The sequence below is a fragment of the Nicotiana sylvestris genome, chromosome 8, assembly GCF_000393655.2.
Source record: "Nicotiana sylvestris chromosome 8, ASM39365v2, whole genome shotgun sequence".
NCBI lineage: Eukaryota > Viridiplantae > Streptophyta > Magnoliopsida > Solanales > Solanaceae > Nicotiana > Nicotiana sylvestris.
Genome location: NC_091064.1, coordinates 162,346,681 through 162,367,449, shown reverse-complemented (window position 1 = coordinate 162,367,449; position 20,769 = coordinate 162,346,681).

Sequence of the window (20,769 nt, the reverse complement as noted above, 5' to 3'; positions counted from 1 at the left end):
AATAGGGGATCGAGGCGTTAATTTTCAAAACGACCGGCCAAGTCGTTACATCCTCCCCCTCTTAAAACATTCATTCAACCGGCTGCGCATATCCTGCTCGGTCTCCCAAGTCGCCTCCTCGACCAGCTGACCCTGCCACTGAACCTTTACTGATGCAATGCTCTTTGACTTCAGCTTTCGAACCTAACTGTCCAAAATAGCCACTACTTCTCAACATAAGATAGATCCTTGTCAAACTGGACTGAGCTGAAATTCGACATGTGAGACGGATCACCGTGATACCTACAGAGCATCGAAACATGAAATATCAAATGAACTCCTGCCAAGCTGGGAGGTAAGGCAAGCTCATAAGCAACCTCCCTAACACGCCGCAACACCTCAAAGGGACCAATAAACCTTGGGCTCAACTTGCCCCTCTTTCTGAATCTCATAACGCCCTTCATAGGCGAAACCCGAAGCAAAACCCGCTCTCCAACCATAAATGAAATATCGCGAACCTTTTGATCCGCATAACTTGTCTGTCTGGACTGGGCTGTGAAAAGTCTATCCTCAATCACCCTAACCTTCTCCAAAGCATCATGAACCAAGTTTATGCCCAATAATCTAGCCTCACCCGACTCAAACCAACCCATTGGGGACCGACGTCGCCAACCATACAGAGCCTCATACAGTGCCATATGAATGTTGGACTGATAACTGTTGTTGTAGGCAAACTCCACAAGTGGCAAAAACTCCCAAAAACCTTCAAACTCCATCACACATGCACATAGCATATCCTCAAGAATTTGAATAGTAAGCTCGGAGTGTCCGTCTACCAGGGGGTGAAATGTTGTGCTCAACTCCAACTGAATACCCAACTCATGTTGTACGGCTCTCCAGAACCATGATGTAAACTTTGTGCCCCGGTCAGAGATGATAGATACCGGCACGCCATATAGTATGACAATATCAAGGATATAAACTCGAGCCAGTTGCTCATAAGAATAGGTAGTCATCACAGGAAGGAAATGAGCCGACTTGTTCAGCCTATCTACAATCACCCATACTGCATCAAACTTCTGCTAAGTCCGTGGGAGTCCAACAAAAAAATCCATAGTGATCCGCTCCCCTTTCCACTCCGGAATCTCTAACTTCTGAAGCAATCCACCCAGTCGCTGATGCTCATACTTCACCTGCTGGCAATTTAGACACCGAGCAACATACTCCACTATGTCCTTCTTCATCCTACGCCACCAATAATGCTGCCTCAAGTCCTGATACATCTTCGTGGCACCCAGATGAATAGAGTACCGCGAGCTATGAGCCTCATGAAAAATCAACTCACGTGAACCATCTACATTAAGCACACATATCCTACCCTGCATCCTCATAGCACCATCATCCCCAATAGTGACCTCCTTATCATCACCGTACTGGACCATGTCCTTAAGGACAAGCAGATGGGAGTCATCATACTAACGCTACCTGATACGATTATAAAGATAAGACCGAGAAACCACACAAGCCAATACTCGACTAGGCTCAGAAATATCCAATCTCACAAACTGGATGGCTAAGGCATGAACATCCAACGACATGGGCCTCTCTACTGTTGGTAGATAAACCAAACTCCCCAAACTCTCTGCCCGATGACTCAAAGCATCGACCACCACATTGGCCTTCCCTGGGTGGTACAAATTAGTGATATCATAATCCTTAAGCATCTCTAACTACCTCCTCTAGCGCAAATTAAGATCCTTCTACTTAAACAGATGCTGCAAACTCCGGTGATCAGTATAGATCTCACAAGGGACACCGTACAAATAATTCCTCCAAATTTTCAAGGCATGAACAATCGCAGCTAACTCGAGGTCGTGGATAGGATAGTTCTCTTCATGCACCTTCAACTGTCTGGACGCGACAATAATAACCCGCCAAACCAAGAAACCTCTGGATCTCTATAGTTGAGGATGGTCTAGGCTAACTCTGCACTGCCTCCACCTTCTTCAGATCCACCTTGATCCCTTCACTCGACACTACGTGACCCAAAAATGCCATAGAATCCAACCAGAACTCACATTTTGAAAACTTTGCATATAATTTCTTTTCTCTCAAGGCCTGAAACACCGTCCTTAGATGCAGCTCATGATCTTCCCGACTCTAGGAGTACACCAAAATGTAATCAATAAAGACAATGACGAACGAGTCAAGATATGGCCGGAATAGACAGTGCATCAAATGCGTAAATGTTGCTGGGGCGTTGGTCAGCCAAAATGACATAACAAGGAACTCGTAATGACCATACCGAGTCCTGAAAGCAGTCTTTGAACGCAAATCAATCTTGGAAAACACTCAACCACACTATAACTGATCAAACATGTCATCAATATGAGGCAAAAGATACCGGTTCTTCACTGTAACTTTGTTCAACTGACGATAATCAATGCACATCCGCATAGAACCATCCTTCTTCTTCACAAACAAGATAGGAGCACCCTAAGGTGATACACTTGGCCGAATAAAGTCCTTATCAAGAAATTTCTGTAACTATTCCTTCAACTCAGGAGGGGCCATACGATAAGGAGGAATAGAGATGGGCTGAGTGACCAGCAACAAATCAATGCCAAAATCTATATCTCTGTTGGGCGGCATGCCTTGAAGATCAACTGGAAACACATCAGGAAAATACCTCACTACTGGGATTGAATCAACTATAGGGGTATCAATACTGACATCTCTCACATAAGCTAGATACGTATCACACCCCTTCTAGACCATTCATTGAGCTTTAAGAAATGAAATAACTCTACTGGGAGTGTAATCTAAAGTACCCCTCCAATCTAATCACAGTAAACCTGGTATCACCAACGTCATAGTTTGGCGTGACAATCAAGAATAGCATAATGGGGCGACAACCAGTCCATGCCCAAGATAATATCAAAATCTACCATGCTGAGCAATAATAACTCGGCTCTGGTCTCAAAACCACTAAGAGTAGTCAAACACGACCGATAAAAGTGGTCCACAACAAGAGAATCTCCCACAGGAGTAAACACATAAATAGGGGAACTTAATAAATCTCGAGATACGCCCAATTGCGAGGCAAAATAATAGGACACATAGGAATAAGTGGATCCCGGATCAAATAGAACCGATGCATCTCTATGACAGACTGGAACAATCCCTGTAATGACCAAATCGGAAGCAACAACCTCTGAACGAGAAGGAAGGGCATAGTATCTGGCCTAGCTTCCCCCTCCAGGGCGACCTCTACCTCCCTAACCTCCACCTATAGCTGGCTGTGCAGGTGAGGCGGCAGCTGGTGCCGTAATCATAGCCTGAGATTCTTGTGGAGCATGCTATGGCTGAAAAGTCTGTGGAGGTGCACCCCTCCTAAGCCTGGGACAATCCCTCACCATAATGCAAGTGTTACCATACTCAAAACAAGCTCTGGGAGGGCGTGGCTGTTGTGACTGGCCCGTGCCAGGTCTGTTAAACTGACCACTGAAAGCACCCCGTGTAGGAGGCACACTAGATACTCGAGTTGCATAATAAGATTCCTGAGGTCTATGAGGAGCTGGAATACCACTGGCCGCTGGAAGAGCTGAATGAACAGTGCGACTCACATAGCCCCTACCATGACGAACTACAGCTGGGGCAAGGGGCAAGAATAATGGCCCGACTCCAGAGACCTCTTGGCCTCTCTCTCCTCCCTATCCCGAGCAAGCATACCCTCTACCCTCCTAGTAATACTCACCACTTGCTAATACGTGATATTCATCTCTAACTTCCAGTCCATGCTAGACCTGATGCTGGGAATAAGCCCTCAATAAACCGGTGAACCCTCTCTCTTACTGTAGAAACCAAGGTTGGTACATGCCTAGCCAAGTCAGTGAAACATACGATATACTATGAAACAGTCATAGTACCCTGGCACAACTGCTCAAAATCCATGCACCATTCGTCCCTGAGGCTTTGAGGGACATACTCCCTCAAATACATATCCGAGAACTGAGTCCATATAAGGGAAGCTACCTTGGCCAGACTATCCAACTCAAAAGTACGCCGCCACTGATAGGCTGCCCCTTGAAGTTGGAAGGCAGTGAAAGAAACCCCACTCAACTTTGCTATGCCCATAGTGCAGAGGATATGGTGGCACTCCTCAAGAAATCCTTAAGCATCCTCTGATACTAGACCATTGAATGTAGGAGGGTCGAACTTCTTATACCTCTCAAGCCTCTGTTGCTCTTCCTCTGAAACAGTTGCCCTATCCTCGGGCTAAGCTGGGCTGCAAGTGGTACCAGTATAACCTCTGGGATCTGATCGATCTGAAATAGCTACTCTGGGGTGCGGGCGGCGGGAGTCCGTTCTCCTCCCCCGGCCTGAGATCTGGCTATAGCAAGGGGAATCAACCCTGCCTGGGCTAGAGTTATGTACATGCTCATGAACTGCGCAAGGGTCTCCTGGAGAGCTGGAGTAGTAGTAGTAGTAGTAGGCGTATCAAGTGCCTGGGATCCGGCTGGAGCTACTGGAGGCTCCTCTGTAGTCTGTAGCAGCTCGTCCGGGTGCTTTGGCTATACCACATGCGCGTCCTCAGCCTCTTCCCCGGCCCCAGCCTCTAGCGGCTCTAGTAGGGGGTGCGGGTGCCTGGTCATCTCTGGTAGCATGTGTCCTCACCATCTATGAAAGAATAGAATACAGAAGTACAGGATTTTAGAATTTAGAATTCAATAATCTCGCACGACAAGGAATCAAATGAAGTGTAATTTTCCTAACAGTTCCATATCCTCCTGAAGATAAGTACAGACGTCTCTATACTGATCCACGAGACTCTAATAAACCGACTTGTGACTCACGACTTCTATGAACCTAGGGCTTTGATTCCAACTTATCACGACCCAAGTTCTCCCTTCGTGAATCGTCGTGACGACACCTAGTCATCCTAACACTTTGCGGAAATGAGAAGAAAGCATGAAAAACTAACAATTAATAGGTAAAGTTATTTAAGAAATTTAGATGCCGCTCAACATATACAATAATCACTCTCGAACTAAACATAAATGCTCCCAAAACCCAAAATATCATGATTCACAAGCTACAGAAAGAAAACAGTGCTTTTAAACTCCAGAATCTATCAACGAATAAAATATAAGAAAGACTTTAACTTAAGGAAGAGTAGATAGGGACTCCTAGGTCTGAGGATGCGACAAATATACCTCGAAGTCTCTACAGTCGTCTCGCCTCACTGGTAATGCAACTGATGTGAGGTACCTAGATTTTCACACAAAAAACATGTGCAGGAAAGGGCATGAGTACACCACAGCGGTACCAAGTAAGTTCCAAGCCTAACCTCGGTTGAGTAGTGACGAGATCAGGTCAAGGCCCTACTGGTATATATATAACAAAATAATACAAAATGAAATATCCTAGTAAGGATAAATACTAAAATTTAACGAGAATGAAATCACAGAAAAACAATAGCTCAGTACATAGAGATAACAACAGGGGATCTCCCGGGGTACCGTCCCGTAGTCCCAAATGTAAATGTGTAGGGGGATCTCCCGGGATACCGTCCCATATTCCCAAATGTAAATGTGTAGGGGGATCTCCTAGAATACCGTTCCATAGTCCCAAAGTAAATATACAGTATAGGGGGATCTCCCAGGATACCGTCCCGTAGTCCAAACATAAACATGCAAAGGGATCTCCCGAAATACCATTCCATAGTCTCAAGGTAAATAGGCAACTCAAATCAACATAAACAACAGTTTCAACAAGGAATTCAACAATTTAGACTAACTCCATATCAAAGAAGACATGTAATTTTCACTAAACATGCTGCACATAGTTCAGATAGGCAGTTAGGGCAGTTAAGACAGTTAAGGCGCATAGGCATGCTTTCCTAAGCTAAACAGGATAGTTACATATATTGGTATTGTTCAATTAAAGGAATAGAAATATTTGCTTAACGAAAATGGGGTTTTTCAACAAATATCCCATATACGCACTCGTCATCTCACGTACACGGCGCTCATGTATCAAACAGTACCAAATCCTAAGGGGAGTTCCCCCACACAAGGTTAGGCAAGCCACTTACCTTGAACCAAGCTCTTGCCATGACTATCCAACTCTGAATGGCCCAAATCTAATCAAAATTAATTACATAATGTAAATATAGCTACAAGTAACTAATTTAGCGAATGAAATCAAAGCTAAGGCAAGAAAATAGAAAAACACCCAAAAAACCTCCCCGGGCCCACGTCTTGGAATCGGGTAAAAGTCACAAATTATGAATAAACATTCACTCATGAGATCACTCGTGTAAAAATCATCCAAATCTAAAGTCTAAATCCCACTCAAATCTCAGATTTTTGGTTGGGGAACTTTTCCCCCCAATTTTTCAACTTCCTCACTCCAATTCCTTAATTTAATGAAGAAAACAACAATGGATTAATGAAATATGATCAAAATTGGATTAGGAATAGTTACCCAATGATTTCCTCTGAAAAACATACCAACCAATCCTAAAACACCATACGAAGTTAGTCGAACCCTCAAATCACATCAAACAACGCTAAAAACACAATTCATCCTCTAATCCAATCTAATGAACTTGAAACTTCAGAATTCTACAACCAATGTCGAAATCAACCAAACCATGTCTAATTGACCCCAAATTTTACACACAAGTCATATTCAAAAAGGTAGACCTACTCCAACTTCCGAAATCGAATTCCGACCCCGATATTAAAAATTCCACTGCCGGCCCTAAACCTCAAAAAAATTTGACTTTCGTCATTTCAATCCTGAATGAGCTATGGACCTCCAAAATATAGTCCGAACATGCCTCTAAGACAAAAATCACCCAGTGGAGCTAACAGAATCGACGAAATTACATTCCGGAGCCGTCTTCATACTGTTCCGACTACGGTCCAAATTCTAAGACTTAAGCTCTCACTAAGGGACTAAGTGTCCAAAAGCACTCCAAAACTCAAAATGAATCCTTCCTGTCACACCTCCTTTTTCCGCACCCGCGAAGGCGCAAGGGGAGTTTTTTCCAATTAAAGGACAATCGAGAAGGGATTTATTTATTTATTTCAGAGTCGCCACTTGGGAGATTTAGGGTGTCCCAAGTCACCAATTTTAATCCCGAATCGAGGAAAAGAATGACTCCATATTACAGTCTGCGCACCAGAAATCCGGATAAGGAATTCTGTTAACCCGGGAGAAGGTGTTAGGCATTCCCGAGTTCCGTGGTTCTAGCACGGTCGCTCAACTGTCATATTCGGCTTATTTATCTGATTTTAAGTACCATTATGAACCAATGTGCCAATTTTAACTTTTTACCGCTTTATTGTTATTATTTCAAAAAGGATGTGAACATCGCTTAAAACATGTCTTTGGACTGCGTCACATGAAATGCACCCACAATCCGGAACATATTTTATTTGATGTTTTGGGATTTGGATCTGGGTCGCATGAAATGCACACCCCAAGTTTTAAGAAAGTAGATTATTAAACACGCACCTAAAGAGACTATCGTGTTATTATTTTGGGAAGGGCCGTGAAATTTGCTAAACGGCCCGTCCCGGAATCTAAGTATTTAATATATACATTTAGAGGGCCCCGCAGCTTCTACATTTTTGTTTGTCGAGGCTCGTCTCATTTTTATTTTAAAGGATAAACCTATAATGACTATATTTCCTATTAAGTTCGTCTCTAAAATAAAAGAAAATCTCTTAATTATTTACATGCTTGCAGATTATTTACAGCAGGATCCGAAATGCTTTTACAGAATAAGGAAACATGACCATGCATACGGACAGCTGATCGAACATTATGGGCCCAAATCCAGCTCATGCGGAATGGGCCAGACCTGGGCCACTGTTTATCCGAGGCGGGTCTGTTTGGTCTGTTTTGACCTGGGCTCGACCTTCATAAGGTTGAGGGGCGCGGACTTGTGCTAATTGTTATAAGGGTGTGGCTTGATAATTATAACGAGGCAGTTTATCAAAAGAGAATGAAAATTAACTGAGGCGGATAGTTTTATTCTTTGACATGCATTAAAAGAGAATGCTAATTACAAAACACAACTAATTTCCAAGACATAGCCTAGTATACTGCCAATCCTTTTGTCTGTCAACCTAACCAACATATGATATTAAACCATACTACATTTTTTTGTATTCACTATATGAAAGGACCAACTCCAATACCCAAACAAGATTGTAAACCATTACACACTACATAATCATCTATATAGCAACTACATGTGGACATAGATGTCTTCAAATCTTCCCTTTTGTATTCATGCTCGACTTTCAAATTACATGGACAGTATTAGTTGTGTACCTGGTATAGAGGAACAAAAGAAGAAGGAAAAGGATCAGCTGAGTAGTACACAGCAAACAACAGCAACAGCAGATTCACAGCAACAACACAGCAACAACAACCAGCCAACAATGATGAAGCTCAGCAAGGAGTCGAGCAACAAATAAACAATCCCAGAAAAACAGAGTAGGAAATAACAGCCCAGAATGTTGAATGTAACAGCAACAGAAATCCAATGACCACAAGAAAGCTTGGCAAACGACAGAAAAGCAAAACCACAAAGACAACCTGATCAAACTGGACTCTTACACAGTTTCTTCTAGACAATACTCATTCACAATGTTCTGAAATTTATTTCTGTTTTTCCTTTTTCAGCTTTCTTACTCACAGAATCTCTCAAGACTCCAAAAAAAAAATTCCTTTTCTAATGGAAGGTCTGCCTCTTTTATAGCCTAACCTTAACACTTTACAGTCTGTTTTACAACTCAAAATTGCCCCCCTCGTTGTTTTTCCACTCACTTCTTTTAAATAAACAAAACCCCCATCAAATCCCTGACAGCCCCTCTCTCTTTTGTTGTTAAAATGTACTGATCACTTGTTTATTTAACCAAAGTATGGGCAGTAGGAATATAATCTGACAGCACATGCTGTCCAATTATTTTAATTCCTTAAAGCTAACCATACACATGCTGCCCACGGTCTAAACCAAATGGCATCGTGTTTTAAAATCAAAGTCTGAATCTGCCATTATAACCTTTCCCCTAGATGTTCTTTAATTCGATTTGAACAAAATCAATAGGCAATACAATTCAGTTCCTAATGGGACTCAAATACGATCACAGCAGAAATAAGCAATACGAATCAAGTTGTTACCATTAACGATTGAAACTAATTGACGACATATATCGACTCGACTATATTAATCGTAACACATAACAATCAATCGTTCATATAAACAACACGTATAGAGTCCCGAATGACTTCAGACAAATTTGTTCAAACACTGGGAACTTATATGAATTAAACTCGTTTGACGACTAATCTAATTGATGAACACGTATATCACAGGGTATATTCAGAACACAAACAGAAGACAATTGACCAAATAAAAAGGCCTTTAACAGAGATGGAAGAAATCCGAATGAAAAATAACAAAATGACAAACAAACACAACGAAATATGCTGACAACTTAATTAGAACTAAAACAAAAGAAAGGAAAACTTACCAAAAGAGTTTGAAATCAAAATGACCCAAATCTGACTCAACTTCGAACTCTTGAGGCCGAACAAACTTTAATCAGGGTGTTCTCACGTGAGAACACCTTGATTAAGGTCTATTAGACCTCAAACCCTTGTCAAGACCGGCCGGATTCCCCAGGTGCATGTGTTTCAAGTTCTGGATTTTCAGATCTGGATTTTTAGGAGTTGTGGGTAGATTCGGACCAAACCAAGCTTGGTTTGGTCACGAGGAAGGTCAGGGGAGTGTCTGGTATGAAGATGGGGTGGTTTGGCATAGATCGAGTTTTGTCTCGAATCTTCAAATCCAGATTCGAGACGATAGGAGGTGATTCGAGGTTCGTGGTTAGTGGATTCGTGTTCAGGGTGGTTGGATGCTTTAGGGGTGTGAAGGGGGTGGTCACCGGCGTTCGTGCCGCCGGGTTTTGGTGGAGGGGAAGCTAGGGCGGCTTGCTAGGGTTTGGGGTTTCAGTTTGGGGAAGGAGACGAGTGAGGGGTGGGGTGAAGGGTTGAGTTTATATATGGGGAGGCTGATTGGATCTGAGCCGTTAGATCAGATGATCTCAACGGCTTGGATCTGATGCTGAGAAATGAGACGGGGTCGTTTGGTTTAAGTGAGGGGTTGGATCGGATTGGTTCTTGGGTCGGGTTTTGAAACGGGTTACTGATAGAGGTCCTGAGCCGTTGGATCGAGAGTTTGAACGGCCCAGATCAGACGCATGATGCGGCGTCGTTTCGGGAGGTGGTCAGGGCAGGCCTGGTTTGGACCGGGTCAGATCGTTGGTTTGGGCCTGTTTTTGTCTTATTTTTTTTGGGCCCAAATTGATTTCAACTTTCTTTTGTTTTCCAATTTAAAGAAAAATAAAAATAACTAATAAAACAAATGAAATTAAAACAAATAACAATATAGCACTTCAACATAATTATCATACCAAATAAAAATGTTTAAGTAAGTTAAATCACAACCTAAAACGAACGACGCACATATATTTATATTTTTGAATTTTCTTTTAACGCCACATATATTTTTTGTATTTTTGTTTGATAATGACTAGATGCAAAATGGACAGACTCACAAACGACTAACAACACATGTCACGGAAAGATCGAAAAATTGTACAGCGAAGCCTTTTGCCACTATTTTTATTTTCTTTTGGAGCGATTGTCCGTGAAGCAAAAATCACGTGCTTACAGCTGCCCCTCTTTGCACGAAGACACGAAGGGTTTTCGCGCAAAGATAAAGCGAGCGATTTTTGCCCGTCCGAATACTCCGTGTGAAGCATTTTTTGAAAAAGATTTGACCGAACCTTTGCTTCAGAGGTTTCCTACATATCCTGGGCTGAACAGGAATCAGGTCAATGTAGTTCGGGAAATTTTTGGTAGCTGGGACTACCGTGTGACTGTAGTGTTTGCTGTTGTTGCGCGCTGTTGTTTGCTGCTGTAGGATGCTACTGCTCAACCGATCTCCCTGTTACATTGCTCTTAAAGGAAAAACAAGAAGCTAAGCTAAACTGAGGATCCTGAAATCTCATCCATCTTCAACTTGTTCTTGTTGCCTTGCTTTCTTGTCGGCTAACGCTTTCCTCTGACGCCTTTATTTTGTGAACTTGGAGATGATGCTGGTCCTTCACCTTTTCTGAATGTCAGTTCTCATCACTTTGCTTGATTTGCTGGGAACATGGCTTTCTTCCTTAAATCTTTCAATGGTTTCTTCAGCGGTATGGTTTTTCATCTGAATTGTTATGTTGGGCATGCCATAATGTTTCCGAACTGCTTCTTCTGAGACGCGTTCTTCCTTCCTTTTGAATGTGCGCTTGCTTTGGCAGACTTCTGCTACTTGGCGCTGGGGATTTTATTGTTTTTCCTTCTTGGGGCTCTCTGTTGTAACCTTCCGTCTTCAGGTGGGGCTACTGATTCCAAACTCTAGAGCTGAAGTATTCCCGCATTATACTGGTGGGCGACCTAGAACTTAAAAATATTCCCGCATTATACTGGTGGGCGACCTAGAACTTAAAAGTATTCCCGCATTATACTGGTGGGCGACCTAGAACTTAAAATGTATTCCCGCATTATACTGGTGGGCGACCTAGAACTTAAAAGTATTCCCGCATTATACTGGTGGGCGACCTAGAACTTAAAAGTATTCCCGCATTATACTGGTGGGCGACCTAGAACTTAAAAGTATTCCCGCATTATACTGGTGGGCGACCTAGAACTTAAAAGTATTCCCGCATTATACTGGTGGGCGACCTAGAACTTAAAAGTATTCCCGCATTATACTGGTGGGCAACCTAGAACTTAAAAGTATTCCCGCATTATACTGGTGGGCGACCTAGAACTTAAATGTATTCCCGCATTATACTGGTGGGCGACCTAGAACTTAAAAGTATTCCCGCATTATACTGGTGGGCGACCTAGAACTTAAATGTATTCCCGCATTATACTGGTGGGCGACCTAGAACTTAAAAGTATTCCCGCATTATACTGGTGGGCGACCTAGAACTTAAAAGTATTCCCGCATTATACTGGTGGGCGACCTAGAACTTAAAAGTATTCCCGCATTATACTGGTGGGCGACCTAGAACTTAAAAGTATTCCCGCATTATACTGGTGGGCGACCTAGAACTTAAAAGTATTCCCGCATTATACTGGTGGGCGACCTAGAACTTAAAAGTATTCCCGCATTATACTGGTGGGCGACCTAGAACTTAAAAGTATTCCCGCATTATACTGGTGGGAGACCTAGAACTTAAAAGTATTCCCGCATTATACTGGTGGGCGACCTAGAACTTAAAAGTATTCCCGCATTATACTGGTGGGCGACCTAGAACTTAAAAGTATTCCCGCATTATACTGGTGGGCGACCTAGAACTTAAAAGTATTCCCGCATTATACTGGTGGGCGACCTAGAACTTAAAAGTATTCCCGCATTATACTGGTGGGCGACCTAGAACTTAAATGTATTCTCGCATTATACTGGTGGGCGACCTAGAACTTAAAAGTATTCCCGCATTATACTGGTGGGCGACCTAGAACTTAAATGTATTCCCGCATTATACTGGTGGGCGACCTAGAACTTAAAATGTATTCCCGCATTATACTGGTGGGCGACCTAGAACTTAAATGTATTCCCGCATTATACTGGTGGGCGACCTAGAACTTAAAAGTATTCCCGCATTATACTGGTGGGCGACCTAGAACTTAAAAGTATTGAAATTGCTTCCCCGTTCTTCCGAGAAAATTTTCGACAATTGGCAGAAAATTTTCTGCCCCGGTTTTTGGTGACTTCCCTGGCGTTGCATCTTGCTGCCATTGTCAATTCTTTGTTCTCCTGCAATAGACAAAAGGATTTAGTCAATTTTAATCGTGGTGGTAGAGGGTGCCTTTCCAGCGAGCGATTTTTCTCTCTTCCCCTTTTCTTGCTCTATGTCCCCATAATCGATTAACGGGCAGAGTTGCCTGCTGGGGGGGTCTCTAGCTTGCTGGGGATTGACTTTCAATTTATCCCCTTTTCTGCTTTCTCTTTAAACGCATGATGTGGGAGTCTGCTTCTAACTCCCGAAACCACTCCCTTTTGGAGCTTATTCTTCCAACATTTTCGGGCACAATCCCTGCATTGCCTGGGACCGGCCTTCAAGGCTGTTTGTATTATCCTGCATTGGGATGAATTCCCCTTCGGTTTCTGGTAGTAAGCTTTGAAAAATCCTTTCAAGACACATTTTAGGAAAAGAAATAAAGATATGGAAAAGGAGAAGATCTTTCTGAACGAATATTTTGGTGGGAGAAGAAACTCAAAAGAACTTATCTGGAGGATACGACTGGTCCCCGTGATCATGACGTGCACCATAGATTCCCGACCCAGTCTATTTGTATCAATCGATTTGCCCGATGGTCTGACTTGCTGGGGATGATAAAGGAGTGTCCGTTTCGGATGTTGTAGCTTTTGCTGATCTGTCTTGTCGCCTCATAGTGCCCTTCGAGGGGTTTTCACTAATGAGACTCTCTCGTTTCTCTCATCTCCCGGCGCCTTATGGTGCCTGTGAAGGTTTTCACCAATAAGACTCTCTCATTTCATATCCCTCATCTTACATCGCCTCTCGGTGCCTGTGAAGGTTTTCACCGATAAGACTCTCTCATTTTATTTCTTTCGAGGATCCGGGGTGTTGTAGATACGACCCTCTCTTCCGGGGATTCTTTTGACTATCAACTCATTCCCAGTCTTACGATCCTCTTCTTTGCTGGGGATCAGTGTATTATTCTCGGCCTTATTTGCCGGATTTGGCATCTCTCGAACATTGATCGGGAGGTCTTTTGGATGTTGATGTTGGTTTTGGTGTGGGATTGAAGAAAGGCTACAAAAATGAAAACAATTTGAAGGGTGATGTGCTACAACTTTTGGAATCAAACCTTTGTTGGAACTTAAAACATAACCTCTGCCCCAGTTTTCTTGCTTGGGGAATTTATTTTTTATGCTTATGTTGAGCTATGTGCGTTACGCACATTGTGCCTATTATGCACACTATGTACATTATGCATCCTATATTTGCTATGATGCATACTATGACCGAGCCGTGAGGCGCCTACGTATCCTCTTTGAGGAATCAGGTCAAACGTAGTTCCCACGGTTCTGTATTTCTTATGATTTTATCTTCTTCTTCCTTTTTTTTTCCCTTCTTTTCACTTTTTTTCCTTTTTTTTTTTTTTTTTTCATATCTTTCCCATTAGTGATTCCAAAAGAGGGGTATTGAAAGAATTGCTTAAGGCTCAAAGGGGGAAGCGAGGGTTAAAAGTGTTTGGATAGAAGAAAGAATTGCCTCCGTCATCTCATTATTCAACAAATGCCAAATACAAACAAATAAACCAAAAGTTGCCATAATTAAAGAAGTTACGCATAATATCTCTTGACTGCATCTGAATTGATGGCCATGTCGGACACATCTACCTTCGACATCTGTCAAACACAAAGCACCGTTGGACAATACTCTGGTCACGATATAAGGCCCTTGCCAATTTGGGGCGAATTTGCCTTTTGCCTCGACCTGATGTGGGAGGATCTTCTTCAATACTTGCTGCCCTACTTCAAACTTCCTGGGGCGCACCTTCTTATTATACGCTCTTGCCATTCTCTTCTGGTACAGCTGACCATGGCACACTGCTGCCAATCTTTTCTCATCTATCAGGCTCAACTGTTCCAATCGAGCTTTGACCCATTCATCGTCATCAATCCCGGCTTCAGCGACAATTCGGAGGGACGAAATTTCGACCTCCGTTGGTATCACGGCCTCAGTTCCATACACCAACAAGTAAGGAGTTGTGCCTATGGAAGTCCGGACGGTAGTGCGGTAACCCAACAAGGCAAAGGGTAATTTCTCGTGCCATTGTCTGGACCCTTCCACCATTTTTCGCAGTATCTTCTTGATATTCTTATTGGCTGCTTCGACTGCTCCATTCGCCTTGGGACGATATGGGGTGGAATTGCGGTGTGTAATCTTGAATTGTTGGCATACCTCTCTCATCAAGCTGCTATTAAGATTCGCACCGTTATCCGTGATGATCACTTTTGGGATCCCAAATCTGCAGATGATATGGGAGTGAACAAAGTCCACCACTGCCTTCTTGGTTACTGATTTGAAGGTTTTAGCCTCAACCCATTTGGTGAAGTAATCAATGGTCACTAGAATGAACCTATGACCGTTGGATGCTGCTGGCTCGATGGGCCCAATGACATCCATGCCCCATGCTACAAACGGCCAGGGTGCTGACATCGTATGTAACTCTGTTGGCGGAGAATGAATCAAGTCTCCATGTATCTGGCACTGATGGCATTTCCTCACGAAAGTGATACAGTCGTGTTCCATGGTGAGCCAATAACACCCTGTTCGAAGGATTTTTCTTGCCAATACATATCCACTCATGTGTGGCCCACAAACTCCAGCATGTACTTCTGCCATAACCGTTGTTGCCTGCCTGGCATCTATGCATCTCAACAATCCCAGATCCGGGGTTCTTTTGTACAATATTCCCCCACTGAGGAAGAAACCATTCGACAAACGCCGAAGGGCTCTTTTTTGGTCTCCAGAGGCATGTTCTGGATATATCCCCATCCTGAGGTATTCCTTGATATCATGAAACCAGGGTTCGCCATCTGCTTCTTCTTCTATGGCATTGCAGTAGGCGTGCTGATCACGGACCTGGATGTGTAGAGGATCAACATACATTTTGTCAGGGTGGTGCAGCATTGATGCTAAGGTGGCTAAGGCATCCGCAACCTCATTGTGAACTCTCGGGATGTGTTTGAACTTTACCGATCGAAATTGCTTGCTCAGATCATGCAAGCATTGTCGGTATGGTATGAGCTTTAGATCTCGTGTTTCCCATTCACCCTGAATTTGATGTACCAAGAGGTCCGAGTCTCCCAAGACCAAGACGTCTTGGACATCCATGTCGGCAGCCAAGCGCAGACCCAGAATGCAAGCCTCATATTCGGCCATATTGTTGGTGCAATAGAAGCGTAGTTGAGCCGTAACAGGATAATGCCGTCCTGTTTCAGAAATGAGTACTGCTCCTATTCCAACCCCTTTTGCGTTTGCAGCTCCATCGAAGAAAAGCTTCCAACCCGGTTCCTCAGGTAATTCCAACTCATTCGTATGCATCACCTCTTCGTCAGGAAAATACGTTCTTAAAGGCTCGTATTTTTCGTCAACGGGATTCTCTGCCAAATGGTCTGCTAGTGCCTGGGCTTTCATGGCCGTCCTTGTTACGTAGATGATATCAAACTCTGTGAGCAGAATTTGCCACTTTGCCAACCTTCCCGTGGGCATAGGTTTCTGAAAGATATACTTCAATGGGTCCAAACGGGATATGAGATAAGTAGTATATGAAGACAGGTAGTGCTTCAACTTCTGAGCTACCCAAGTTAGGGCGCAACATGTTTTCTCGAGTTGAGTGTACTTGACCTCATGCACTGTGAATTTCTTGCTAAGATAGTAGATGGCTTGCTCCTTCCTCCCTGTGTCGTCATGTTGCCCCAGTACACTACCAAATGAATTTTCCAAGACCGTCAGGTAAAGGATTAGGGGTTTCCCGGGCTTAGGTGGGACCAATACGGGTGGATTAGACAGATACCCTTTGATTTGGTCGAAAGCTTCCTGACACTCTGCTGTCCAACCTACTGCAGCGTCCTTTCTCAGCAGCCGAAATATGGGCTCACAAGTTGCTGTGAGTTGAGCGATGAACCTGCTGATATAATTGAGTCTACCCAGCAAACTCATTACCTCTGTTTTGTTCCTTGGCGGTGGCAAATCTCGGATGGATTCAATTTTGGATGGGTCTAACTCAATCCCCCGTCGACTGACGATGAATCCTAGCAACTTTCCTGATGGAACCCCGAATGCGCATTTGGCCGGGTTAAGCTTGATATCATACCTTCGGAGTCTTTGGAAAAATCTCCTTAGGTCTGCTACATGGTCCTCCCGACGCCAAGATTTGATGATCACATCATCGACGTACACCTCAATTTCCTTGTGTATCATGTCATGAAACACGACAGTCATTACCCGCATGTACGTTGCCCCGGCGTTCTTTAATCCGAATGGCATTACCCGATAGCAGTAGGTTCCCCATGGCGTGATAAACGCTGTCTTCTCAGCATCCTCCTCGTCCATTAGGATCTGATGATAACCCGCATAGCAATCCACAAAGGATCCGATCTCGCGCCCTGCGCAATTGTCGATCAAGATATGAATGTTGGGTAGAGGAAAATTGTCCTTGGGACTTGCTTTGTTGAGGTTGCGGTAGTCAACGCACACCCTGATTTTTCCATCCTTCTTTGGGACTGGTACCACATTGGCCAACCATTCGGGATATCGAGTGACCCGAATGACCTTCGCTTGTAACTGCTTAATCACTTCTTCCTTGATCTTTACACTCATTTCCGTTTTAAATTTCCTTAGTTTTTGCTTGACCGGAGGGTATGCCGGGTCAGTGGGTAATTTGTGAACCACTAAATTGGTGCTTAATCCAGGCATATCATCATATGACCAGGCAAAAACGTCTTTGAATTCCCTGAGAGTTTTGATCAATTCTGCTCTGACATTCGGCTCAATGTGGATGCTAATTTTGGTCTCTTGGACGTTATCAGCGTCTCCTAGATTCACAGCCTCGGTGTCATTTAGGTTAGGCTTGGGTTTCTCTTCAAATTGGCACAGTTCTCTGTTTATTTCTTCGAAGGCTTCACCTTCGTCACATTCAGATTCATCGTCACAAACGACCTTTTGCATCATTGAGTCGGTTTCAGATTGATTTATTAGACTAGGTCGAAGATCCGCTGTGCATGCCATGTCATTAGAACCAGTAAAAAGAGAACTGTTCAGAAAGAAAAAGAACAAGACAAAAATTAAAATGAGACAAAAGAAGAGAACTTTATTAAATTTGCGGGATAAAAAGGGTTCACACTTTTACAAAAACGAAAGTAAAATTTGGATTACACCCTTGAATAATCCGATCAAACAAACAAACAAACAAAACATTAATCAAAGCCTACTACCAAGACTCCCCTCGGACAGGAAGAGGAGTAACCGTCCAATTGTTGGTCTTGGCCTCAGGCCCCACAAATTGTATCTCTGCTCTGCTGGAACCTTCTCCAGCTTCCACCATACTGACATCCGCGAATAGCCTCTCAAAACTCTGATTCAGGTCTTCATTTATACCGATCAAAGGTCCTCGAATCTTTGGGATCGCTGACCCCTTGGCACTTGCTTTAACAAAAGACCTTGAGAGGCGTGGCACTGGTTTAGGCAGAAACCAGACCCTCTTCTTCATTCTTCGCGCCTCCTTCCTGTCTGCTGCGGTTGGTTTGAACCCCAACCCGAAGGTTTCCAGATTCTTAGGAAGGGAAACAGGTTGGACTATCCCTTGAAGTTCAACTCCCAGGCCTTTTCCCGGCACAAACCCATTACCCAGCATTTCTGATACCATCATGACTGTTGCGGCAGCTACCCTAGGGTGCGGGATGATTTCTCCTTCAGAAATTTTGTTGGCCGACCCTGTATCGAGAATCTGGTAGACCCAGGGACCCTTGTCATCAGTGGTCTCTATGAAAGGCACAATGGTTCCGCTCATGGTGCATGTTGTATCCTCGCCGTGCAACACGACCTCTTGTCTTTCCCACTCGAACTTCACTGTCTGATGTAGGGTGGAAGGCACCGCTTTAGCTGCATGAATCCAGGGTCGTCCTAACAGCAAGTTGTAAGATACCGTGGCGTCCAATACCTGGAATTCCATGGTAAACAGGACCGGACCAATGGTCAGTTCAAGTACAACATCCCCCACAGTGGCTGTTCCGTTTCCGTCAAACCCCCGGACACAGATGCTATTCTCCCGGATTCTTCCACGGTCAATCTTTAACTGGTCCAGGGTGGATAATGGACAAATATTGGCGCTTGAGCCGTTATCCACCAATACTCGGGTTACCACCGAGTCTTCACATTTGACAGCTAGGTATAGAGCTTTATTGTGCTCCGTTCCTTCCACCGGCAGGTCATCATCTGAGAATGTCACTCTGTTCACCTCGAAAATCTTGCTAGCAATGGTTTCCAGGTGGTTTACAGAAATCTCACTGGGTACATGGGCCTCGTTCAATATCTTTAACAGGGCCCGACGATGTTCCTCGGAATGGAGGAGTAATGACAATAGTGAGATCTGGGCAGGTGTTTTTCTCAGCTGCTCAACCACAGAATAGTCTTGTACTTTCATCTTCCTCAGGAATTCTTCAGCCTCTTCTTCTGACACTGGCTTCTTGGTTGCCACTGGGTTGGTTTTTCTTAACTCCACCGGAGCAAAACATCGACCTGATCGAGTCAGCCCTTGCGCTTCACAACTGACTTCTTCCACCTGTTTTCCTTGGTACGTCACCACTGCCTTTTCATATTTCCAGGGCACAGCCCTGCTGTCAATCATCGGCAGTTGGACCACCGGCTTTATGGTCACCCGTTCTCTACATACCCCTTTCAACATGACTGCCGGTGTGGGCAGGATCCCTGGTATTACCAACTTGCTTGGCTCGGGTTTGCTTGCTATGACGGACGGGCTCTTCCCTAATATCACTACCGGCTTGACGCCTCCTCCCTGTGACTATACACTCATTCCTCCACTGGTTAATACCTCTTTCGGGGCGGCTTGGATCATCATCACTGTTTGTGAGGGTTTTCTTAATTCTCCTCCCTCACACACCAACTCAATCATGTGAGTTTCGTGGTGCGCTGGCAGTGGGTTTTGGTTGATGTTAGGAGCCTCCGGTGTCTGGACCTCGATCTTATTGGTGTCAATAAGATCCTGTATGGCATGCCTTAACTTCCAGCACTTCTCGGTATCGTGCCCGAGCATCCCTGAACAGTATTCACAACTGATTGAACGATCCAAATTCTGAGGCGGGGGATTTGGTTCCCGAGTATGGACAGGACTAACCAAACCCAATTGCCGCAGCTTGTGGAACACAGCGGTGTAGGTTTCTCCCAGTTCGGTGAAGGTTCTTTGCTTCCGCAACCTGTCATTCCTAGCATCTGGATTTCCCCGGAAACCTGCCCCTGAAGGGTTTCTATATGCCCTTGGTGGAGGGTAGGTGTTTTGTGGTGGTGCATATATGTTCTGGGGAGCCGGTGCGCGCCATTGTGGGCGAACCGGAGGCTGAGTGTATACCTGGGCTTGGTGTACGGAACAATGTGGTTCTCGAGGTGGATAGAAATTTTGTGGTGGGTTGTATGGGTAGTTTGACCTGTGAGGCCTGGGTTGGTTGTAGTGCGGCCTGCCAGCCCTGGACCAACTGCCTGCCTCGATCGTGGCAACCTCTTCTTTCTTTCTTCTTAGCGCACCTCCCGTGCCGCTTTGAATAGCCTGGGTTGTGGCCTTAAGTGCCGAATAGTTTAAGATCTTGTCCGACCTCAAACCTTCTTCTATCATGACCCCTATTTTGACCACCTCGTTGAAAGATTTTCCAACCGTTGTCACCAAGTGACCAAAGTAGGTTGGATCCAATGTCTGCAAAAAATAGTCCACCATCTCTCCCTCTCTCATGGGAGGATCGACTCTAGCTGCTTGTTCTCTCCAGCGGAACCCGAACTCGCGAAAACTTTCCCCGGGTTTCTTCCCAGTTCTCAATAACGTGAGACGGTCAGGGACTATCTCCAGATTGTATTGGAAATGACCTGCAAAAGCCTGTGCTAGATC